This window comes from Podarcis gaigeae (genome assembly GCF_964106915.1).
Source record: "Podarcis gaigeae genome assembly, chromosome: 5".
NCBI classification, from domain to species: Eukaryota; Metazoa; Chordata; class Lepidosauria; order Squamata; family Lacertidae; genus Podarcis; species Podarcis gaigeae.
Genome location: NC_139681.1, coordinates 23,847,375 through 23,869,352, shown reverse-complemented (window position 1 = coordinate 23,869,352; position 21,978 = coordinate 23,847,375). Strand labels below are relative to the sequence as shown.

Below are 21,978 nucleotides of genomic sequence, written 5' to 3'. Positions count from 1 at the left end.
TGCCAGGACATGATTCAATCCCACTTGAAAATAGCAACAGTCTGGAAGTGCCCCTCTTCTCACACCAGAAGCCCATGCAGAACATGGGCTTCCACAAGCAGAACATGAGTGCAACAGCAACTTCAGTTATTCCCAGAGTCCCTTAGCTCTCTCTATCCTTTTCTTCTTCCTGTCTCTTGTCTCTTTCCTTGCTCCTTAGGAAAAGGGCTTGCCTTTTCTTGCTCATGAAATTCTGCAAAGCATCACACGCTTCCACTGTGAAGGTATAAATAATATTGGTCATAGGTGCCATATCTCAATAATGATGGTACGATTTTGATGCAGCCTCTAATACCATCACATACTGGAAACAAACCAAGAAATAAAAGAGCAGGACAAATGACACAAACTCACACAAAGCCTGTCCTCTGAAATGGGAGGCTTACCAATTGAATTCTCGCTGATTCCTTGGTGTCTTCAATCAAGATCACATTACTCGGTCAGGAGGTTACATGTGGTAATAGATGCAAGGAAAAGATGCAGTCAGGGTGACAGAAAATAGGATAAAGCTGTCTTGGAACCAGAAGTCAGAGGACTGATGGGGGCTTCTGTAACTAAATGGAGAGAGAGAATCTGTTTGGGGGTATTAAGACTAGGACAGACAGCAAAACCAAGCTGCCTGGTTATTCTGTTATCTCTCTCTATAATAGACAGGTATTGATTGTCATCTCTTTGTCACACTCTTGCATCACAGTACAGCATAGGTGAAATATATTCCTAGGACAGGACCATACCAATGCCGTGGTAAAGGCTATGCAGCCAGAACTAGTGGCTTCCTTTTTCTTTGTCAACATGGGGCATGATGAAAATGCAAGCATCGTGAAATTGGAAGATGTTTCCTCTCCACCTTTGCTCAGTTAGCGTGGCAATGGGCCAACTGGTTTGATAAACCCAGAAGATAGCTTCTCCTCTCAGGTTGGTATCTGCAGTTTTTAAAAAGGGTTTCATATGTTCTAAAATATAGTAAAGGTTCGCTATCTATGCTAGCATTCGATTGACGTTGGAGAGAAATTGAGTTGAGAAACAAGATTAAAGGTACATATTGATATAGGAATGTATTAGATAAAATGTTAAAAAAAATACAATAATAAGAGTACATTCATTTGTAAAAAAAGAATATACAACGAGATTGACAGAAAGTCCATAATGTTGGTACAAATATTATTTTGAAATGGCTTTATGTCTTTGTTTTTTTCCTTTTTTCTTTCTTTAGGTACATAAATTTGGTATAGAAACTTTGTCTACATGTTGGAAATTATATTATACTATGCCCTGTAATGTAATATGATGATGTATACATATGTGACATAAGAACGTGTGTGTGTGTGTGTGTGTGTATATATATGGTTTCATAAACTCGGTGAAGTGATTTCTTTTTAAAAGAAGTTTAAAATTGCACTTGGTGCTGGGATCATACCAATTTTGCAACAACATTTGGGTTCCTGTCTCTGGGCCTACGGCATTTTGAGTTCTGGCAGATACCTCAACTTTATTATTAAGACGTGGCATGTAAATTCACCCAGACATGCAATTTTGGACTTTATCCCAGACTAGGAAGAGGGGCAGAGCGGGCTGTCTATGTAGCCATAGTTAATATGCAGGTGTGATAGCTGGAGTGCTAAACCTTGTTAGAGAAAAAAAGCAAGCCAAAATAAGACCTTGGGGGTGAGATATGGATCTTCTTTTTCAGCTTATTAAAATGGTGCCTGTTCTGGTTTGGCACCTGAGGCTGTTTGCTACTCTCTGTCTATGTGTGTGGGTCTGCATATGTGTGGATTTTTGAGAGGGTAAATGCACTTAAATATTGCAGAGCTTATAATTCTGTATGGACAGTAGCCATTAGTCATGAAGTCAGCCAACACATCTACAGGCACATCCACAAAATATAGTCCCTCCCCACACTACCCATCTCTCAAGGGAATAAAACAGAATTATTGATACGGTGTTTACCAGCAAAAGAAGAGATATATATCTCTAGATACCTTATTGGACATTATTCAAGGCTGCTGAGATAATATATGTTTTTTAGAACAAGGCACGTAGCAGTGTCACTCAGCTAAGTTTCACTTATGGAATCCAGCTGCATAATGTAATCAAAGCTAAGCCTGAAGTATTCACCTTAAAAATAAAAAGAACGTTTTTATCAGTACCAAAACGCCTTCCCTCATTCGGCAGTTTTTGGACGCTCCTTCTGAAAATTTTCACTGATTTCTTTTTAAATTGCCCTCACTTGCCCTCACTTCCTATTCCCACATTTGATCTCAGTGCTCTCATCCAGTAGCCAAATCGGATGATTTATTTACTGGCATCTGGCAACAGCATCCCATCAGATGCAACGTTGTGAGATCATCCTGATTTCTATATGATCCCCGGTCACATGTGCTGCTTTTTTGAAAATGATATAGTGAACCTTTCAAGCTGCAGAATGAAATAATGTATGTGACCATTGCCTCAGGGGTAGCATGAAAGTTTAAGCATTATATTTTATAGTGAAGCTGCAAATATAGTTTTCTCAAGTATTTGTTGAGGACTGTAGTACTCTTAAGGAGATCATGTGAAATCAATTATTAGTTTAGTGGTGAAATACACAAACATGCACAAAAAGGCAAGGACAGCAAATGTAACCTTTGAGAATCACTGCCCCATTTGTTCGGAAGATGTATGAACATTTTCTACTAGTCTGCACCCAGGGACATAGTTCCTGAGAAGTCTAGAAGGGCCATCCATTATGAAGACCTTTATCAAGCATGCTAGTGTTTTTGCAGACAAATTAAGGAGCAATCATTTTGCCAGCCAACAACTAGGGATGGGGATAAATTCAATTCAATTTACCTTTATAAGCAAACCTACCCAATTTTCACTTTCCTAGGCAATACACAAACTGAAACACAGCCTTCCTTTGACATTTGCACTTCTCTGAATTTTTCAGAGCTGTTCCCCTGCCAAATAATGTGTATAAAAATTCATATACTAAGGTAAATAAAAATAGCATTGAAAAATGCATTACATAAGGTGAAATTGGACAAAGGCATAGATTAGGCAAAACTGCACACAAAAGATGTGGCTATTAGGAGAAATTTGCACTACAGTGCTGCGGAAATATTTTTCAGGATTTCTCGATTATCTAACAAAAGCTACTCTTCACCTGCCACCCCTTCTGGGTCCACCCCTTACCTGCCATACTATGACAAAGTTCCATTCCTGACCTGGCAATGTGCTCCAGCTCTATCTCAGAAAGACCCTACCCAGGGACTTAATAAAATAAATATAAAAGATTGAAAGTGTTTATGTGACTTCTTTCAGACAAGATAGTATCTCCCTCCTAGAGGAAGGTCCTAAGCAGCTGCCAAGCACATGATTTTGCCTGGAAGGAGGAAATGAAGCAGGATAAAAAGGTTAAGGTACCCTGACCGTTAAATCAGTCGCGGATGACTCTGAGGTTGCACATTCATCTCGCTTTACTGGCCGAGGGAGCCAGTGTTTGTCCACAGACAGCTTCCGGGTCATGTGGCCAACATGACTAAACCGCTTCTGGTGAACCAAAGCAGCGCACGGAAACGCTGTTTACCTTCCCGCTGGAGTGGTACGTATTTATCTACTTGCACTTTGACGAGCTTTCAAACTGCTAGGTTGGCAGGAGCAGGGATTAGTGGAGACTGTAACCTGAAGCGTCTGTAACCAAGCTACCAATGTACTGTAATTAAGGAATTTAGTACCTCAAGAGTTTAAGATAGTCACCATCTTAACTGACTAATTCATAGTCTATTAAGAGCACCTAATTCTTCATGGTTAAACTGAACTTCCATTTTCAACCCTAGTATACTTGTAATATCCTTTGCTGATAAGGACAAACAGCAAGTGATGCCCTCCACGTTCATGCCTGGCTTGTGAGCTTTCAGAAGAACCTGTCTGATCACTGTTGGGTTTGGAACTTGGTTTGAACTATCACAGCAGTTCTTATGTTAAAGGAACAGCAGAATCCCTGATGCCATTAGAATTCCAAAGATGGCCAAATAACAGGAATAGTGACTTTGGAAAGAAGGTGTTAGGCTCAGAAGGATAATCTGCAGCAATGTGTCAAATCTGAGATGAAGAGGCCAAGATAAGATACACCAGCAGAATCTTCTGGTTTTGTCGCTATGAGGATACAGGATGATAACATAACCTGTTGACCTCAGGAAAACAGAGACCTCACAATGGCGGGTGAGAGAGATATTGAATGCCTAAGTGAACCTGAACAGAATATAATATGAACAGAATGGCAACTATTCACTACCCAAAGGTCCCCCCTCAACAAGGACAAGTAGCCAGAGGTTGGGGAGGGAATCTGTCATAGCAATTGCCTCCTCCTCTGGGTGAGAGAACTGACTGCTGTGACAGAACTCTGTAGCTGCTACTTGACTCCAGTGTCCAAGTCTGATCATAGCCTGACCCATTTCCCCATTTGTAAACTGGGAGGAGTAACCTACCTCAGAGGATTGCTTGCAAAGGCAAAACAAACAAAGGTTGGAAAGCACCTCCCCAATTAAAATCCTTGTTTAGGGAAGCTTTTAATGTTTGATGCATTACTGTATTTTAATATTGTGTTGGAAGCCGCCCAGAGTGGCTAGGGAATTATTATTATTATTATTATTATTATTATTATTATTATTATTCCGTCAAGTAGCGTTGACATGTTCCATTTTTTGACCAGGGCAAACGTTGGTGTGGCCAGGCACCTGTCCAAGACCCATGCTCCTGCAAAAGTCTCCTTCCCTTCAATAATGCCGCTTGTGGACCTGCCCCTTGTCTCTGGCTCATGAGGGAAATGGCGGGAGGCAGGAGCACAAGCAGCAGCCAATAGCAAGTGCTGCAAGAAGAAGTGGGGACTCCTGAGGGTTACTTGACAGAACTGGATTTAACAAAGTAGAACACTGATCTGTTTTAAATGTATACATGGCCAACAGGATTCCACCACAACACTGATAAAAGCCAGTTCCCAAAGTTCCATCTGTGGAGGTTGCCCTCAGCCATCCGCCAACGTCCTGCTTTCTTACTTACAACCAGGCTGGGATCTGGCACTGGCTGTCAGCAACCTCCTCCTTAGTATAAAAGTCAGCAGGGAGGAGGATGGAGACAAAAACAGAGATTAGCCACTGATTTGTTGTGTTGTCAACTACTGTTGTGCTCCCTGCTTCTTCCCTACCAATGCTCAGGACTGCAATACCTCAAGGACCGCCTCTTTCCATATGAACCTATCCGGACCCTGAGATCATCTTCTGAGGCCCTTCTTCGTGTGCCTCTTCCTCAATAGGTCTGGAGGGTGGCAACACAAGAACAAGCCTTCTCTGCAGTGGCTCCCCATCTGTGGAATGCTCTCCCCAGGAAAGTTCACCTGGCACCTTCATTATACACCTTTAAGTGCCAGGCAAAAACGTTCCTTTTTAACCAGGCCTTTGGTTGATCTGATTGACATCCTATGCCTTTTTAAAATGTGGCTCTTTTTTTTGGGAGGGGGGTTATTTGGTTGTTGTTTTTATTTTGATTATATATATTGTGGTTTTTATGTTGATCTTTTCTGTGAACTGGCCTGAGACTTCCGGGTATAGGGCAGTACAGTGGTACCTTGGGTTAAGTACTTAATTCGTTCCGGAGGTCCGTATTTAACCTGAAACTGTTCTTTACCTGAAGCACCACTTTAGCTAATGGGGCCTCCTGCTGCTGCCTCGCCACCGGAGCACGATTTCTGTTCTCATCCTGAAGCAAAGTTCTTAACCTGAAGCAATATTTCTGGGTTAGCAGAGTCTGTAACCTGAAGCGTATGTAACTGAAGCGTATGTAACCCGAGGTACCACTGTACCTTCAAAAGCACACACCTCAGAGAAGTATTTCCTCACCTGTATTCCTACAACCTGCAGGCCCTCAATCTTCACACCCACCTCATTTGTCATAACAACAGGCATTTTGATAATGTGCTCCCAAAGTACTATGGGAATGTTACAGTGATTCTTTCTCTATAAATCAAAGTTATAATTAAAGGAGGGTGAGGGGGAACGGAAATGCCTAACCGAAGTTCTTCGGCTGTTCATCAAAATTCTGCAAGATTCAGATTACAGGAACTCTTTATCAGTTCTTAAATTGCTTGCAACCCCTCACCTCATAGCCTGAGGGTGTACAATGTAAAACGGCGAGAACATTCTCGGTGCATTTCCATGCTCTTACACGGCATTTATAATAACAGAGGCGCAAGCAATCTTTATGTAAGAATATGCATTTTGTCTTGATGACTAGGGGCAGGTGAAGAATGTTACAGCTATGAATTTAAAGCATGCACACAATTCTGGAGTCTGCGGTGTCTGGATTACTAAACATCTCTAAGTGCCTTCGGGAAATGCATGGAGGTGGGGTTGCTGATGGCAGGGCCATTCATTTATTTTCAAAAATAGAAGGTGGCGTGGCAGACAAAAATAGTCATCCATCTTCCTCTCTATTCCAGGAACAATGCCCTGAATCTGAGGCCAGAAGGCAAGGGCCATGGTCCAAGACACACATCCATGCCTGTAAATAAATGCATTTGAGTCAAAAGCCAGGATGCCTTCCTTTTCGCAATTGTTGCCCCTTGGAAAATATCAAGGAGTTTTATTTCTTAGTCCCAGATTATAAACATGGGGGGGGGGGCAAACCACCAGGATGCGTGTTGCCTCTCAGTATATAAGATGAATGTATTGCAGAGATGGTCAGGCACCAGGCTTGTGGGATCTATTTTGTTCCTTGCTAGAACCTTGGTGACCAGCATCAGATGGAAATGAGTGGCAACTGAGTGGCTGGTGGTACAGGAGGCACAAAATGGCGGCTCGAGGGATGGAGCCTGCTACCCCATGCTTCCCATGGGCCATGTACCAGGATAGCTATGAATACCAGAACCATTTCTGCAGGTGTGGAGGGAAATTTAGCCCACAAAAATGAACAAGCAATACTGCATAAGAACCTGGTCACAGACAATGATTACTGTATGTGGATTTTACAGGCCCAAGTTCAGCCATATGCAGATAATTCTTTTTCTCATGTTTTTACTTGGGACTGTGAAACAAGAGGTAGTCTGAAATCCTTGTGGAACTAGCACAAATCACTCTGAGATTTACTGATGGATCCCGAACCATTTTCTGCCTATCCCAGGTCTATGGCTGCCAACCAATCAGAAAAAGAACAGCCCAGCTAGTATTATTCAGGGAAGTTTTTAATGTGTGAGATTTTAATCTTTTTAATCTTTGTTGGAAGCCGCCCAGAGTGGCTGGGGAAACTCAGCCAGATGGGCGGGGTACAAATAATAAAATTATTAAATTATTATTATTATTATTATTATTATTATTCATCGCTGCTGCTATTGCTTTTGGGACAGTTGCGTGTCAAGACCCTGAGGCCTCTCCCTTATGTTGAATAATAACACGTGGACACCATATCATGTGCCACCTCACCCCGCTTCTCAAGGGCTGCCCTCTGGAAGCCTGAGCACAGAACAGTGAGGCAGGCAGAAAGCCGGCTATCACCTGTTCTGATCCGGCTGAGAGGTGTGCGCGTTGCTGTAAAGGAAACAAGCAGACAAAGTAAAATATGGAGGGAAGGAGGCTCTTCCAAAAGCGCTTCCTGCTGCGAAGCAGGGAAGGCAGATCTCATGAAGTAATTCAAGGTAAAAGCTTGAACACTCAAGGTAGCAGGAGAGCACGTTGCAGATCTGTGGAAGCCAGAACAAAAAAGGAGATCCCCTGGCTGCGTTGCTGATTTAAAGGGATAAGCCACATCCTCCAGCCAACCGAATTGGCTGGCTGGGGCCATGACGCGGGACTTCACCAGCCCCCACTGTGTGTGGAGGCCGTGTGGCCTGACCGCAACACCACCTCACCCGGAAGTGGAATGGCTTTGTGCAAAAAATACCCAAGTTTTCAAAAAGCAGCAGCAACAGGGATCATTCAATTTGCAACAGAAGTGCTAATTCTGTCCTCTGTTTTAAGTATGCTACCCAGGAGGGTGTTGTAGGGGTTGCTTAGCAACCACGCAGGTAGCATGTGGTCTGATTCGCTGTGCAGTTCTGAGGGAGTTTTCCTCCAGATGTTAAACTGAATTTGCTCCTGTTCCTCAGCAAGGCCTGTCTCTAAAAGACAATACCTCCATGTTTCATTCTTCCTAAATTATACTCCATATATCTATCTCAACATAAAGGTAAAGGGACCCCTGACCATTAGGTCCAGTCGTGACCGACTCTAGGGTTGTGGTGCTCATCTTGCTTTACTGGCCGAAGGAGCCGGCGTACAGCTTCCGGGTCATGTGGCCAGCATGACTAAGCCACTTCTGGCGAACCAGAGCAGCACACGGAAACGCCGTTTACCTTCCCGCCAGAGCTGTACCTATTTATCTACTTGCACTTTGACGTGCTTTCGAACTGCTAGGTTGCCAGGAGCAGGGACCAAGCAACGGGAGCTCACCCCATCGCGGGGATTTGAACCACTGGCCTTCTGATCGGCAAGTCCTAGGCCCTGTGGTTTAACCCACAGCGCCACCTGCATCCCATACAATACATACAACATACAATACAATAAAAGCCAAACTAATCTGAATAAAACTAGAAACAGGAGAAAGCAAAACAAAACAAGACACAAAAAAAGAAAGACAACGCAGAGAAAAACTGGAAGAAAAAGAAACACAAAGCCCGCTATTGGGGGTGTATCTTAACCCTCGTCCCACACAAAAGGTGGTAGACCCTCCCAGCTCTCACCTGGGAGCTTCCCCTCCTTTTCCCACCCTGGGAGATCTTCCCTTTCCTGCCTTTCTTGTTTTTGTTTTAAAAAATTCAATTTATTCAGTAGAATGTTAACAGAGTTCCTATTTCTGGACTCTGCTTTATTTAAGTGTCTTTGCAAACCGTTATCCCACCCCCCCCCCTTTTTTTGCTCTGCTTTTCAAATGCTGCACATTATGTGAATATACAGCCTTTGGGCCCAGGCGTGGTTTGAGCCACATGTATATGATCAAATTCTCACTATGTGGAAAGATGCTACAAAGAATCTGCACCCCATGAAGGTGTGTTCCCACTGAGGTTAGATGACAGGGGAAACTGGTTGTTTTAGGCCACTTCCATCACTGTACATATCCACAATATTGCGTACATTTTACTTTACAGCGTAAAACAGGCCAAGTAGTTTGTTTGCACCCCAACCCCACTTCCTTTGCAACAATCAATAGCTTGTCTGCTTTATATTCTAGTGCATCAACAACTTGGATATAATTCAATCTTCCAAAGGAGCAGACACACAAATACAACAGAATGACATGTGCAGGGACAATAAAAGCAAGAAAACAAAGGGAAGAGTCATCTATTGGAGGTTGCATTTCACACTTAGCTTATTGGATTTTTCTCTCAGCAGCTAAAGATACACCCAAAACAGGATCCCTCCCCCGCTGCCACCCCGCTGGCAAAAAATAAACCAAGCAAAAAACCAGCCTTGTTTTTTTCATCACTCGCTGCATCAATATTTCATATGATTCATGTGGGATATATTTCAAGTTGAAAATTGTAATAGTACAGCTCCATGGGGAACGGTTTACACTTAATATTCATTGATCAGCTCAAGGTATTCTGCAAAAGTCATACCAAAACATCCAGACTATTTATTGTGATAACAATGGTCAGCAAATGTGTGTTTTATAAGCTTCAGCTGTATAAATGGCAGAGTTATCTACGATTTCTCTCCTCACCGACTGAAAGAGGTCATGGAAGAGGTAACTGTTCAAATCTGGTTGCCGGAGCTAAGAAGATATGATCAAAGGTGGAGAACGGGACAGCCTGTCTCCATGTGGGAAATTTGGAGGTATCATTAAAGGGAAACTTGTCGATTAAATAGTTGTGTTGTTGTTGTTGTTAACCAATCAATCAGTTCTTTTTTATATAAATTTATTTATTTGGTTTTTCAGATTAAAGTTTTACAATCACATATCCAACATACAATATAAAGACAAGATTTCGAAGGATCTCCTGAACTTCCCTCACCCCCCCCTTGTGGGTCATATTTTTCGTTATTTCCTCCTGCATTTTTTATTATAATCCAAATCTTTTACATCTCCATTATGTCCAAAAACACCATTAAACTACAAGTGTTCTTCCAGTCCTATTAACAATTTTAGCTGTTTACAATGGTTTTTAAGATAAATTATTTAAAAATTCCCCATTCCTCATCAAATTTTTGGTCTGCCCGATTTCTGATTCTTCTGGTCATTTTAGCCATTTTGGCATAATCCATCAACTTCATTTGCCATTCTTCTCTGGTAGGGACTTTTATCTTCTTTCCATTTCAGTTTTTGCTGTATAAAACCCAAAAATATGGGGATGGGCAATCAAAAGATACAATATTTTCAGACAGATTACTTACACAGTCATAAAAATTATGAAAGCCACCATTTTGTGCTTCAGCCACACCCACTTTTAACATGTGATTCCCCCAGAGTGTTGCTATTGGTCAATGCAGCCCTTGGCACAAAAGGGGTTAGCCAGCCTTGATCTAAAGGAACATATATTTCTTTTCTCAAGCTGCAATCCTAAATGTGCAATGAGAACTCAGTTGGATTTACTTCAGAGTAGACATGCATAGAATTGTGTTTGGAAACCAGGAAATTACCTGACTTCAGCCTCTGCTAAAAGTCCCAGTAGTGCTCATGCATAAGAGGATAGAGAAAAGAAACACACACCCAGAAAATATACAGTTCCATAACTGTATTTGAAATGCTCTTCTAGTAATTAATGCATTCTGGATTTTAATTTTCCAAACCCTTCCCACATCTGAATTCTTGCCCTCTTATTAAGCCATTGCTTAATTGTAATAGAATGAGCACTTGGCACAGAATGTTCCCAGGTTTAAAACCTCAGCAGTGTAGTTGTGAGAGTAAAATAAACAGACTGTTCCATAATCCTATTTAAACTATAATAGTACAATTTCAGATTTAGCATGCAAAGGCTTCATTGACCTCAGACATCTTGCATTATTACATATTGAACACAATGCTTCAATGTAGGAAGAATAATATACTGGCCTACGTTACAGGCTGACTAGAATGATATTTGTGAAGTACTTTGAACATCCTGTATTTCGGTAGTCATTCCAAAATACGCCAGAGAACAGAGAACTTTCAACATTCATTAAATCTCACCTTTAATTCAAGGAGCTTTAGATGGGAAGCAAGGGAAGCAGGTGGCGCTGTGGTCTAAACTACTGAGCCTCTTGGGCTTGCTGATCAGAAGGTTGGCGGTTTGAATCCCCACGACGGGATGAGTTCCCGTTGCTCCGTCCCAGCTTCTGCCAAGCTACCACTTTGAAAGCACACCAGTACAAGTAGATAAATAGGTACCACTACGGTGGGAAGGTAAACGGCATTTCCGTGCACTCTGGTTTCCATCATGGTGTCCCATCCCATTGCACCAGAAGCAGTTTAGTCATGCTGGCCATGTGACCCAGAAAGCTGTCTGTGGACAAATGCCAGCTTCCTCAGCCTGAAAGCAAGATGAGTGTCGTACCTCGTAGTCAAGTTTGACTGGACTTAACTGTCCAGGGGTCCTTTACCTTTACCTTTTACCTTTAGATGGACATAGTTCTGCCCTTCCCAACTTTTCCTCACAACAAGCCTGTGAGCTGAGTTAGGCTGCGGGACAGTAACCAACCCAAGGTCACCGAGTAAGCCTCATGGCTGAGTGGGGAGCTGAATCCTGGTCTCTCAGGTTCCAGTCTGGAACTTTGACCACATTATAACAATGGACATCATCTAGGTCAGCGAGGGAGTTTCACATCTCTTTCTCTTTGCAGCTCTTTAAAAGGTATCCAATATCCTGCTACAGCTTCATATGTCAGGAGGTACCTTAATCTCTCCCTGTTAGAAATGAATTATGAATTAATCCTTCCAATAGTTTGATATTAAGATTTGTTTTAGTGTCTATTTACTGAACTCTTTGTGCCTGTTACATCGTCTTTTATAAGAAGCTGATGTGGATAGCAATGCATTTTTGATGGATTTACCTGTGTTTTCCTTTAACATTTGTTGCGGGATCATAGAATTCTAGTCTTGTCATCCTGAGGGTCATCTAGTCCAATGCCCTGCAATTCAAGCATCTGAACACACAAGTCACCCATCCAATTTGAAACCACACCAGATCCTGCTTAGCTTTGCAAATGTGCAAGAAGTTTCATTGCTGCACCACTGAGAAGATGCTGTGATGCCTTTGGGAAAAATGGTTTACCAATGATGTAACTTATAGCTACAGTCCTACACGCATGCACATAGTAAGTTCAGTGGAATCTAGTAGTACTTAACTCTGAGTAGACATGCATAGGGTTGTGCTGCATAACTATGGCTAACAATTGGGTACAGGCCACATGGTCCACAGCACTTTGAAAGAGGAGGGTCCCAAAGGGATGGACTTGCTCAGTCTTGTTGCAATGCTGTGCAAGAAAGCTGGTTCCTTTTCAGAAGCATAGTGATGCAGTCCTACCGCTCAATCCCATGACCACTCCAAGAAATTAAATTTATGAAATGGGTGCTGATATTGACAGGGTTTCTCAGCCCTGAGTGGAGAGAGCCAATCCCTTTGATCTGAGTGTATTTCCTGAGACACTTTGGTCTCATCTCACTATGTAAACATATAGATCACTGCCTCAGTAATGAAGGGAAAAGTGAGTAATGTAGATGCTAAATCTCAGATTCAGAGAAGAATTTTACTTTCTGGCAGCTGGGCAAGTGTGATGCTGAGAAATTCAATCTAATATGCCCTGCTGTTCTTTGCTCTTGAGAGATGGCAAGTCACAGTGGACTCTGCACGGACAGTAGATGACATGCCAAGAATTACCAAGATTACTCAGGCACATGGAGATTTCAAGGAACAAGAGCAAGGCCTCAGGAGGTAAATAAGCTGCTGCCACCTCTTTAAATATGTAGAGTTGAGAATGGCAACAGAATCAAGTCTACTTATCACAGGCAGGCTAGTGTGATGCAAGAGGCCTGCTAGTGTGCTGTGAGAAACTAAATTAAATGAAGTTTCTGTCACCAGAGAAAACTGTGTGTTGCATCTGTGTATGTTTTCCCATTCCAGCCTTTCTTTCATTCTACCAGGACAGGTAAATTTGCCTCTCCTCTCCTGGAGGAATGCTTTCATCCATAATTTCCGGTGCAGAGATGCAACAGAATTCCACCTCTTCAGAAAGACTGCTCATTGCATCTCAGGGCTCTCAGATTGTCTTCTTTATCAGAAGCTGCTCAAAATAGCAATATGCAAAAACCTAGGGGGGCGGTGGTCTGAGGACGGACCGTCTTTCTATACATGTACCCACCCAGCTCCTTAGACTCTGAAGCACTTTCTCTACCCAGACCTTGAGAACATCAAATGTCTTTCTCAGCGTGGCCCAGTCAAGTGCGGTACAATGAGTAGCTATGGGAGAGAAAGTATTTGCAGTGGTGGCACTCTGGTTGTAGAATGCCTTTTCCACAGAGGCTCTCCTGGCAGCTACTTTTGCTATGATTTCAGCACCAGCTAAATTGCTTGCTTGCTTGCTTAACAGCTGTTTGGGACTTCAAGGTCCCTGATCTCCCTTCTTATCGTCTTTATATTGGACCTGGAGACTCCAATAGAGAGCATTCCATGTCAAGAAGGAGGGCAATTGATCACCCTATCAAATGACAAGGCAGGAGCTACACGGAGCAGGGTCTTTTCTCTGCTGGTGCCCATTGTATTACATACACTTCAGGTTACATATGCTTCAGGTTACAGACTCCGCTAACCCAGAAATAATACTTCGGGTTAAGAACTTTGCTTCAGGATGAGAACAGAAATTGTGCAGCGGCGGCACAGCGGCAGCAGGAGGCCCCATTAGCTAAAGTGGTGCTTCAGGTTAAGAACAGTTTCAGGTTAAGAACGGACCTCCGGAACGAATTGAGTACGTAACCAGAGGTACCACTGTACAGCTTTTCGGTGAGAGTAACAAAATCTTGTGCATGGAATCAACCACACAAGGTTCTAGATGTTTGCCAAATTGAAGGCTTACACCCAAGAAACACACTTTCATGCATATTTGCATGAAGCAGGGGGCACCCAGGCTATATGAGCATTAACTATTGCAAATTTAGGAGATATGCAGGTCAGTGATTACAACTACATCACCCACACTGACACGTTAATTTACGAGAATAAGAAGCCCTTTCTCCTCCTACCATTTGCAGCAACTGGCATCCATTTCGGCATGTTATTTACTCTAATATAGACACTTTTTGTGCACACTTTCCTTTAATATCTTCTCCTTCTTCTTTGAATTTATATACTACCCTATAACTGGGGGTCTCAGGGTGGTTCACAGAATAAAATAAAGATATAAAACTACAAAATACATAATAAAAATAAAAACAACCCAATAGCCCCTCCTCATTTTGTGGTTGGGGAACTGCATTGTAAAATTTGAGAAAGCAGCATTCAAGGGGTGTCAGTTGTGCGCTGAATTAACTACCCCTCCATCCTTAGCAGAGAGGGCATCAAGCTGAAAGTTCTCACCGGCAAACTGCCACATCAGTCTTAGAGATTGTGAGAAAAGTCTGACTAAGCACTGGCAATGTTTCTCTTCATCAACCGGCTCTTCAGAAAGACAGATGCTCTGGTTTATGTTGGCGTTTTCTCAAGCCTGTGGGTGTTAGAGGAATTCTTATGCCCATCTGAAAACTTCATTAACATCCATTTCTTCTCATTCTCTCTGCTATCGCAAACAGGACAGAGCACTTCTTTTTAAATTGTTTAATTCATCCCCCTTGGCTGGAAAATCTCCCAGCACACTGAGACGGCTAAGAATCGACATTCTTGGGCAGTTTTATGTATTCTCTGTGATCACAGGACCTGAACACTTAGAAGCAATTAGGCCCAGGAAAAGCCTTAATCTAATTCAGCTACATGGGATACATTAATTCCAAAGACTGAAGGTTGTTCTAGGAAAACCCACAGTTGTAATTGGCACTTCCAAAATATGTGTAGCAAACTAGAAGGGAGTGACACCATCCAGGTGTTTGTTTGTGTGCATGTATTCCAATGTGTTGGAGCTGGGGCCATTGATGTTCTTCAGTTGCTAACAGATGAAAGCGGGGGCATGTCTTTCCTTCCCTGTTATCACTCCAAGGATGCAATGCTAAGGCAAGGAGGGAAATCCATTGAACATAGGGAGTCAATGTGCATAGAATTGTGTTGCGCAGACCACTGTCTGAGATGCTGTTGAGACTTCAGGGAATCCTATCCCTCCCACGGTGGGATGCCAAGAAGCAGAAAAACAAGAAGAGTTCTTACCAAGTAGTTTATTTAATATTCAGAGAGAGAGAGAGAGAGAGACGAAGGAATGTGGTCTCTCTTAGATAATGGCATTGCTTCAAGTAAAGTCCCACCCCCTCAGTCCCTCCTATTTTACGTCACTGCTCTGCTGGCTGATCTGTGCTTTCTGCCTTTGAGATTTCTGTTCTACTACTCTCAAGGCACACCTGGTCCTGGGAGAGGGCGGTCAGGAATGCTTTTAAGAGACACTGAGTCTGTTAGCTGACTCTCCCCTGGTCTTCTTTTTCCTGATGCTCTCCCAATATTTCCTAGCTTCTCCCCCCTGCCACCTCTGAACTATGACCTTCTGCAAGCCACTGTATCTAAATCTATACTGCCCTCCGCTTCTTGGGAAGGTGCAGAAAAAGGGGGGGACAGTTCCCAACATTCCTCCTCAGTCCAGCCCCTGACAGAGGCCCACCGTCCACTATTGCACAGCGGCTATTTTCCATCTGGTTCTATAGTCAACATAGTTTAGTGCTTAGAACTCTGCCCTATGACTGGAGAGACCCAGACTTGACCTAGCCACTGTGATCCATGCGACGGTCACCTTCAGACTTGATTATTGTAACTCACTCTACGTGGGGCTGCCCTTGAGACTGACCCAGAAACTCTAGCGGGTGCAGAATGCCATGGAGAGACTCCTTATGGGGTCCTCACCACAGGATCAAATTCACCCGGTGCTATACCAGCTGCACTGGCTCCCGGTAGAGTACAGGATCAGGTTTAAGGTGCTGCTTTTAAACTTGAAAGCCCTATACGGCATAGGAACCTCGTACCTACGGGACCGTCTCTCCTGGTATGTCCCATGGAGGACCTTACGGTCTTCAGACAAAAACATCTTGGAGGCCCCAGACCACAGGGAGGTTAGGCTGGCCTCAACCAGAGCCAGGGCTTTTTCAGCTGTGGCTCCAATCTGGTGGAATGCTGTGTCACAAGAGACACAAGACTAGGGCCCCAGGGGACTTGACATCTTTCCGCAGGGCCTGCAAGACAGAGCTGTTCCACCAGGCCTTTGGCCAAGGCATAGTCTGACCCCCTCCTTTGGTAATCCTTGTAGAATGTTAGCCCAATGGTTGCCATTAATTTGATCATGAATTGATTTTAGAATGAATTGATTTTTGAATGTATTTCAATTAATTGATTGTGATTTTATGTGTTACTTTTATTGTTGTTAGCCGCTCTGAGCCCAGCTTCGGCTGAGGAGGGCGGGATATAAATAAAATATTATTATTATTATCCCCACTTACATTGAAACTCAGTAGGTGACATTTGGCCAAGTCAATCTCTCAGCCTAGCCTACGTCACAAGGAAGGGGGACCATGAACTCCTCATAGGAAAGGTGGGATATAGGTGCAACAATCAAACAATCCATATTAATATACACTGCAACAGTCAGTCCTGTCCTGATTCAAGAGAATGTTCTTTAGACAAAAGATACACTTTAAAAAAGACCATTGTACTATGATATGTGATGAACAATTCAAACTGAATATCACTAGTGACAGCAGGTGAAATGATTGATGAGGCGCTATGTAGTGGCTTAGTATCCACATGCATATATTTATGGTCATGAGCACCAGGCTGACAAATCATTACTCCCCTCCTTCCCCACCCCTGCAAAAGATTTAACTTCAGGTGACCAAAAGGTTGGAAATGAAAAATGAAGACGGCATTGATATATGTGTGTTAACACTAACAAGATTTCTAAAAGGTAGCCCCAATCATCCCCCAGGGTTGAAATATGGATAGTGATTTGCCCTGGTAAGTGACCCATGGGAGCAGCAGAATAATAGGGACAGGACACCGGGGACTCAGCTACATTAGTAAAAAAAGCAACACTTTGAACGCGTTATAAACATGCAACACCAGATGGTGCCGGATAGCAAAAAAAAAAAAAAAAAAAAAAAAGGCTATGCGATTTTTACATAGTATTTTTTTCTTTTGCTATAACGATTTAATTTTTGACTTATTTATAGCTCCCCCGCCACCCCCCATGTGTAGATCCATCCTCAATGTGGGGTAGAAAATCAAGCCCAAACTTTACAGACTGCAGCAGGGAAGGCAGGGATGGCATGGCAGTAGGGCAAGGATCATCTCTTTATTTCATTCAGCCCTTGCTGGTGGGTGGAATCTGAGAAGCACCAAGTCCCATCAATGGGAGTAACCCAGCATTGAACCCTGTTGCAGTGCAAGCCAAGCATCCAGGGTCTTGCTGAATGACTGGGGTGAGGATTTCAGCCAGGCAGAGACCCCGACCTGAGCTTAGAGCATGTCATGGCAAATCCGCTCCTCTGGCCCCTTGCCATTTCTGCCCACATACACACAAATGTTCTCTTTAAAAAAAATCATTTTTATTTGATTTTACAAATATAGAGTTAAAACAATACCATATATCTATATATCCATATATAGAGATTCCTCTGAATCCTGAGACTTCCCACCACCCCCTCCATGGGTCCTATTGTCAACATTTTCAACTGTATATTATTTTGTAATCTATTTTTTGAATCTGAACATATTGTCCATAGTGTTTATTACATCACAAGTGTTATTAGAATCCTGCTAATGTTTTCAACTGCTTATAGAGGGCTCCTAAATAAATTATGAATTTTCTTGAAGTTTTTGTCTTCTTGGTTCCTGAGTTTTCCAGTCAGTTTTGTCATTTTGACGTAATCCAACAGTTTGGTTTGCTATTCCTCTCTGGTAGGAACTCCTTCTTCTTTCCATCTCTGGACTAGTAGCATCCTTGGGCCTCTTGTCACATACATTAAAAAGTTTTTCTGCTCCTTCAAACAAATGTTATCAGTGCCTAGCAAATGTAAACCAGAATTTCACTGGAGCAAATATACAGACAACCCCCCCAACCTTGTGCAAATTAAGATTGAAAGGAAAAATTATTTCCTGCCCTGTCAACAAGCTACCCACCCAAATTGCTTAGTGAAGTCTTTAACTCCTTGGTGGTGGTGGGAAGGAAAGCTTCCAGGGCAAAATGGCCATGAACCCTCATAGGAGAGGCCTTTTAAAGCTTCTGCCCCTTCCCTCTCTTACAAGGACCATGAGGGAGGCTTTCCTCTCTTGGGATCCTGTGAGAGCCCTAACATGGAGGTGGGACTCTGCCCAACTTTGCTGTTCTTTGGGCTCTGTGCTGCCAGCAGGGATGGACTTGGTAATATTTTGTAATATGGCACCCTGTGCAAGTCTGAAGTTTGGTGCCCCCAAATGGACCTTCTCAAGTATGGATTTTCTCAATTTTGTGCCCCCTTGGTTTGGCACCCTGTGCAGGGACACCAGTCACAACACCCTAAATCTGGCACTGCTGCCAGGCAAAGTTGCCCCACATGGATTTAGTCTGCAAAGTGAGTGGCTCCAGTTTCCAGTTCTCAGGCACCAGACATGTGTTGGAGAACACACCCCTACAGATCTAAATATGGGTGTGGCCTTCCACAGCCTACACTTGCCCCAAACATTTTCATCAAACTGCCTATTAGAGACAGGGGATCCATTTTACTTTAAGTAAACATAAATATGAGAGAATGTTGGATTTTCACTAAATGTAGGCTATCACCCTTCTCCAGATATGGGGAATGAATTTGTACCAACACCCACACAGGGAAGGTGAGTAATAGCCCTGGTATGGGTATCTTGAGACGACTGTATTTTTCTTGAACATCCTAGTTGTTCAATACGTGCTTGTGAAGATGTGCAAACAGCATGAATATTACACTGGTTAAAGTACTTCTTAAAACTACCGGTATTTCTTTGATAGCTGCAGATACACCAAATAAATTTAGCTTTCATAACACGCCAAGTCATTTGTTTTTTTCCTTATTCAGAGATTTCAAAACCCTGCACACTGAGTGTAACTCATTAATCTATCCACTGGGAATGCAAAGCTCAGCTGGTGCCTAGAAAAAGGCTGCAGAAACTGACTACACAATCAGGATTGCTCCACCGTCATTAATAGCGAAAAGGAAATACATTTTCCCTGTTGTCCTGATTTGCATTGCGAATAGAATTTTGATTTTGGGAGGGGGGTAGTTCCCCATTCCCTCTCAATCCAGCAATTCCATAAGGACATCCATGCTGCTATTAGCTGCATTCAGCTTTTCTGAATGGTAGGTGCTGTGCACACCACGGATGTGACTTGTTCAGGCACAGAAGAGGACAAATATTCCACGCTGCATGAAGCACTTAGTGACATTTCAATGAATGAGGCAACCCATGCTCACCCCAACTCAACCTGCATATTACCATAGACAGGGCTGCCTGCAACCTCCGACCTCTTCCTCTCACCCCCTCATGTTTTTCTTAATTTGTTTTCTTAATCCAGTTGCAGCAGACTTAACTTAAACTTACAATAACTTATAATAAGTCTAAACCTTGCCACTAAGCATACTATGAATAGAACACCACACCAGAATAATAATAATAATATAATAATAATTTATTATTTGTACCCCGCCCATCTGGCTGGGTTTCCCCAGCCACTCTGGGCGGCTTCCAGCGGAGATGAGAAATACACTAAAATGTCACATATTAAAAACTTCCCTGAACAGGGCTGCCTTCAGATGTCTTCTGAATGTCAGGTAGTTGTTTATCGCTTTGACATCTGATGGGAGGGCATTCCACAGGGCGGGCGCCACTACCGAGAAGGCCCTCTGCCTGGTTCCCTGTAACTTGGCTTCTCGCAGTGAGGGAACCGCCAGAAGGCCCTCAGCGCTGGACCTCAGTGTCCGGGCAAAACGATGGGGGAGGAGACGCTCCTTCAGATATACTGAACCGAGGCCATTTAGGGCTTTAAAGGTCAGCACCAACACTTTGAATTGTGCTCGGAAACATACTGGGAGCCAATGTCCCCCCAAAACAGTACTTCTGTCTTGTCAGGATTCAACCTCAATCTGTTAGCCGCCATCCATCCTCCAACCGCTTCCAGACACTCACACAGGACCTTCACCGCCTTCACTGGTTCTGATTTAAAAGAGAGGTAGAGCTGGGTATCATCTGCATACTGATGAACACCCAGCCCAAACCTCCTGATGATCTCTCCCAGAGGCTGCATGTAAATGTTGAAAAGCATGGGGGAGAGGACAGAACCCTGGGGCACCCCACAAGTGAGAGCCCAGGGGTCTGAACACTCATCCCCCACCACCACTTTCTGAACACGGCCCAGGAGGAAGGAGCGGAACCACTGTATGACAGTGCCCCCAGCTCCCAGCCCCTCAAGATGGTCCAGAAGGATGTCATGGTCGATGGTATCAAACGCCACTGAGAGATCCAGCAGAACTAGGAAACAGCTCTCACCTTTGTCCCTAGCCCGCCGGAGATCATCAACCAGTGCGACCAAGGCAGTTTCAGTCCCATGATGAGGCCTGAATCCCGACTGGAAGGGATCCAAACTGACTACACCAGAAGGAGGAGAGATAGAACTACCGCCCAAAAGAGAAAGGGAAACCCAGGCTCCTTCTGGCCTTACTTTTATAGTCAGCATGACTTTGACAGAAAAAGATAACAGAACCAGTTTAAGCCAGCTGTACTCAGCTTCCCAGAAGGAATAACCCAAACATCATGAACCTTCTGCTTGTTTCTTTCTCACAGAGAAGCTTCCAGAACCCTCTTGAATTAATTATAATAGGAAAGATCTCTACACATCAGATCAATACTTTCTGCATTAAGAAATGCAAACTGACAAGTCTTAATGTTGCTCTTGTAGAACTCTCCAGGAATGGTATTCCCTCCCAAGTGTTCATTAAGAACACAAATGTGAAACTGCTGGTCTGGCCAGAGTTAACACCAATTGTTTAAAAGGGATCCGGGAAATTAAAAGATCAGCCAATGTAGTGTTTGCTTCTGGTAAATGGATGGAAGCATTATTAATTTTATCAAGCAACAAGTTTTGACCTGCAACTGGGATCTGAAGAGCACCAAGAGCAGATCTTGCAGAAGAAGGATGCTGTATGAGATGGGCCTTTGGTCTGATTCAGCAGGGCTCTTATATTATATTCTTAAATATTTTCTGCAACAAGTTATAGGCAGTGAGTCTACTGAGCAGCGCTTTTCCTGTTGCACTATGCCGTATGTCTTGCACATTGATGCAGCAGCAGTAGCACTGTTATGGATGTGACTTTCTTACAATATGCTGACGTGCTTCATACATGGTATTATCCTTGTAGGTTTTCAACAGTGCAGGAATAGTCAGTGTGGTCCTGGTGGACTAAAAAGCTAAAGCTAGAGGACTCCTGGGTGGTTAAGTCCAGTCAAAGGCAACTATGGAGTTGCAGTGCTCATCTCGCTTTCAGGCCGAGGGAGCTGGCATTTGTCCACAAGGCAGCTTTCCAGGTCATGTAGCAAGCATGACTAAACCTCTTCTGGTGCAACGGAACACCGTGATGGAAAACAGAGCACACAGAATTGCCATTTACCTTCCCGGTACAGCAGTACCTATTTATCTACTTGCACTGGTGTGCTTTCAAACTGCTAGGTTGGCAGAAGCTGGGATGGAGCAATGGGAACTCACCTCGTCACATGGATTCAAACTGCCGACCTTCCGATTGGCAAGTCCAAGAGGCTCAGTGGTTTAGACCACA

At 43.3% G+C, this 21,978-nt stretch overlaps 3 long non-coding RNA genes across 9 annotated transcripts in view; 2 read left to right on the top strand and 1 right to left on the bottom strand.

The window, feature by feature from the left end:
* The window catches only part of LOC310845479, a 485,939-nt gene that overhangs the window by 9,658 nt on the left and 454,303 nt on the right, over positions 1 to 21,978 (top strand). The window lies entirely within an intron of this gene.
* Positions 150 to 4,048, bottom strand: LOC310845422. 7 transcript variants are annotated; one of them, XR_014564694.1, is made up of 4 exons: positions 3,815 to 3,918; positions 2,872 to 2,978; positions 426 to 593; positions 150 to 255 (listed from the first exon to the last, which is right to left on the bottom strand). It is a non-coding gene; the product is annotated as an uncharacterized lncRNA (long non-coding RNA). The 7 variants fall into 7 exon arrangements; XR_014564695.1 differs by having other exon boundaries at positions 2,890 to 2,978; XR_014564698.1 differs by having other exon boundaries at positions 2,890 to 2,978; positions 3,778 to 3,905.
* On the top strand, positions 4,114 to 6,603 carry LOC310845454. Its single transcript, XR_014564756.1, has 2 exons — positions 4,114 to 4,242; positions 6,515 to 6,603. It is a non-coding gene; the product is annotated as an uncharacterized lncRNA (long non-coding RNA).